Here is a 4,242-nt window from a genome sequence, read left to right on the forward strand (position 1 = left end):
CGGCGGCGGCGGCGGCGGCGGCTAAGGCGGCGCGACTCGGCCGGGGGCTCCGCCCGCCACTTCCTGATCAGACTACTAGGAGCTCAGTCCCGGCAGGCACCGCGGCGCCTCCGCCGCCGAGAACGCGCGTGCGTCGTCACGTGCCCCGCCAGGAGTACCGCGGGAGGGGAATCAGCCTGCTGGGGCGTCCGGGATTTCTATGACAACGGCGGGCGGGGGAGGGGGAGGAAGGGCGGAGAATGAGACTTAGGTAGGAACAGAGTAGCCGTTGCTAAGATGGAAAAAAATCTTTCCTTTGCAGAAGTTTAAAGCTACCAGATCCTCCTCCAGGTGTTTGGTACTTTACTTCAAATGCTACTCACTAGCACCTGAACTTCAAAGAACATTGTTCCAGCTTTCTCTTTTACAAATCAGGAAACAACAGGCCCAGTGCAGCTAAATGACTTGCTCAAGACAGCACAGCTAGCAAAGGCAAATACGGACGTGGAGCCCAGCTTAAATTCCCAACCACCACATCTGTGACCTCCCTTAGACAAGGATTTAGAATTCAGAAGCAACATAAAGACATAGGGATAATTGGCGACAAAGATAATTGGCGTTGCCCACAGCCTTCAAGGTATTGGAGTGTGTCAATTTCCTGTGGCTGTCCTTTCCTCGCTCTTATAACCTGAGGTGGCAGCAAAAGCCAGTGCTCAACTATTCTGTACCTTTGTTTAATTACTTAGTACTGGTTAGTCAAGATACTTAACCCGTGCCTCAGTTTTCGCATCTGAGAAATGGGAATAATAATTGTACTACCAAAATAGGGTACTTGCATAGAACTGTTGTGAAGATTAAATAATAGATAAATTTTTATTCAAAACTTGGAAATAAAGCCAAAAGATGGTTAAGGTGTGGCTTTTTGAAATTAGTTTCATTCCAGAGGATTTTCTAATAAACTCACTTGATGTTCACCTGACACCCTCAGGAAATGTAACTTTACTGGAATATCACAACCCAGTAACTCAGAGTTTGGTAAAAACAGAAGCAAAAACTGTTGAGGTGTAATGGAGAGAAGGAGCAGGCAGCAAGTGAAAAAAAAAAATATATCCCAAAAGTTAAAATTACCTTGTCCTGAGAAACATGAACCCATTTTGTATCAATTCATTAATTTTTATATCATCGTTCCTTTCCCCGATTATTATATAAAGCCTAGTTTCTCATATCCTCTTGGAACCAGTCCATCATTCTGCTGGCTCTTTTATTAATGAGTGAGAGATTTAATATACAAATAGGCCAATGGCTAGACCATATGTAATAATAAAACTCTGACCCACATAAGAAACCAACCTCCGCAATAATCAGCTCAAGATGGTCAAGATTTGCTCAGAGGCTGCCAACTGCCCCCACCCAGCACACATGAATACACTCGCAAGTATCAGGACCAACTACAGAAAACCAAATACATATGGTCCCCAAATCAATCACATTGATGGCCCCACTTCTAGTGGTTCCACCTCCAGTTTCCCCTGCTGACAACCTTTCATCAGAACCATGGGGCAACTGGGTGGCTCAGTTAAGCATCCCACTCTTGATTTCAGCTCAGATCATGATCTCGGGGTCATGAGATGGTGAGATGGAGCCCCACGTCAGGCTCCACCCCCAGCAGGGAGTCTGCTTGAGACTCTCCCTCTCCTTCTGCCCTCTCCTGCATGTGCATGTGCTCTCTCACGTGCTCTCTTAAATAAATAAATAAATCTTAAAAAACAAGAGCCAACCAGAAGCATCCCCCCTTTTTCTCATTATGAAGCTTCCCCTCTCCCTAACTGCCTTTGAATCTCTACCAAACACAAGTGATAATGGCTAACTCCCTTGCTATATAGTACACTCTGTAGCCTTTCTCATTGAAGTGGCCTGTGTTTATTTCCACTTGTGTTAAATAAAACTTTGATACCTGCTCACTTCCGGGTCACTTGAGAATTATGAGTTTAAAATTAGAGAATCATGCTTTTACAGAACTAGAACTACCACATGGAAAGCACTCAGTGAACTGTTAAAAGATAAACTGAAGTACATTAAAATCTTGAAGAGTTTATTTGAGCAAGCATTGATTCAAGTCAGACAGCCCCAAACAGAAAATGATTAGGAATGTTCCACTTATCAAAAGAGGTATTTGAATCAGCACTCTACTTGGGAAAGCCTACTTGGTTTGTGATTAGTAGTTATTAAGTTTCATTATCTCAGGTTCAAGTTCATTGACTCTGCCTTAGGTTTCAGTTTGCTTATGTAGGTTACCAAGGCATTAGAGCCTCCTTAGTCTAACAGCCTCCTTGTTTAATTACTTTAACAAAATGCCCACAATTATTACTTTATTTCAACGTCTTCTCTCATTTCAGCCAACTGAGACAGATACTGGACAGGTAAGCTTTCTAACGCCAATATTAGAATATGTTATTTACAATCCAAACGCTCAAGTCTCAATTGCCCCTTCTTTACCCAGATATTACCTGTTATTATCATTGCCCCACTTGAAACCCTCCCATACACATCCCAGGATATCGTTAATATATATAAATGTTGAATCTGGTCAACCCGCGGTATTACCACTGTTTGTACCGCCTGTTGCCTGTGACTAGGTCATACCACTGAGAACAGTGACTGCGTTCATTCAAGGCACTTCTGCTTGATATACTGTACTCTGACAGTATTCCTTAAGACAAAAATCGGCTCCATATATGACTCATAATTACACCGTTTTTGTGTTGGAAGTACTTACACGTGGACACCACACTACAAATGAACTAAAAAAGGATTCCATTTGTTTGCTGGTAATATTGACTATGACGATGACCAACTTAACCGTTTCCAAACAGCATCTACCCAAATTAGCTTGAGTTCAGAGAATTCAAGATTTGGGGATAAACATATGGATTTTTATTCTACCTTCTCATCCTTGTTACACTATGTAGACACCATCTGGATTACTTCTGAGGCAGCCTCTAGCCAGGGCTTCGTGAAGACATGGAAAAAGTATCCCATAATGCAATGAGAGACTATTTATAGAGACATGGCTATTTGTGTAATATACTTGAAGTCTCCACAATGGATGCTTAAATAAATCTTTATAATAAGTCAAACCACCTACATATGCCCTTCCAGATCAGAAGGGTAAATCTAGTGTCAAATTATATGAAGAATGATCCAAGCCACTAATACAATAGCAATTTATGTCTTATCTCATAAGTGATTATAATACCCTGGATACTCTTTGGTGAAAAGTATGGTGATTCTTAAGGGAAATATAATTTGTATATTTTATGAAACACTCTCTGTCCTGACCTACCCAAGCCCTCCTACCCCAACTCAATATAACCACAGGATTCCAATATAGTGAGTTGATTTATTTTACGATTTTATTTGTGGTATATAACATAAAATTTGCCATTTCAACCATTTTAAAGCATCTAACTTGGTAGCATTAATTACACTCACAATATAGTACAACCATCATCACTATTTCCAAAAATTTTCATCACTCCAAACAGAAACTCTTTCTCATTAAGCAGTAACTCCCCATACTCTCCTCTCCCCAGCTCAGTAATTTCTAATCTACTTTCTATCTCTATGAATTTGTCCTAATTCTAGCTATTTTATTTAAGTAGAATAATACAATATTTGTCTTTTAGTGTCTGGCTTACTCCACTTGATAAAATGTATTCCTTTTTTTTTTTTAAGATTTATTTATTTATTTGAGAGAGGAAGAGCGTACACATGGTGGGGGAGGAGCAGAGGGAGAGGGAGACAAGCAGACTCCCCACTGAGCCCCTGAGATCATGACCTGAGCGGAAATCCAGAGCTGGATGCTCACTCAATTGACTGAGCCATCTAGCGCCCCTTGATACAATGTTTTCAAGATACGTCCATGTTGTAGCACGTATCAGAACTTCATTCTTTCTTATGTAGTAGTTTAATTTTACATTTTAATTTTTTATACTATGTAATTGCTTGGAAGAGGAAAACTACAGTAAGGCAAATTAATTTACTTCATTCTGCCATCAAATAATAACTGCCTTTTTTTTTTAGGAATAATAACTGCCTTTCAACTCCCCTCACCTGCTCATCTGTCTGAACACATGAAATAGATACCTAAATTCTCAAAATAGCCAAATTAGCAAATCGGCTCAAAAAAGCAAATTAACTCACAAATCAAGAGCGAAAGTAAGTATTTCCCTCATCACCTGTCCTGAATTTCCCTAGCACTGA

Source organism: Ursus maritimus, unplaced genomic scaffold (assembly GCF_017311325.1).
Source record: "Ursus maritimus isolate PB19 unplaced genomic scaffold, ASM1731132v1 scaffold_28, whole genome shotgun sequence".
Taxonomy (NCBI): Eukaryota; Metazoa; Chordata; class Mammalia; order Carnivora; family Ursidae; genus Ursus; species Ursus maritimus.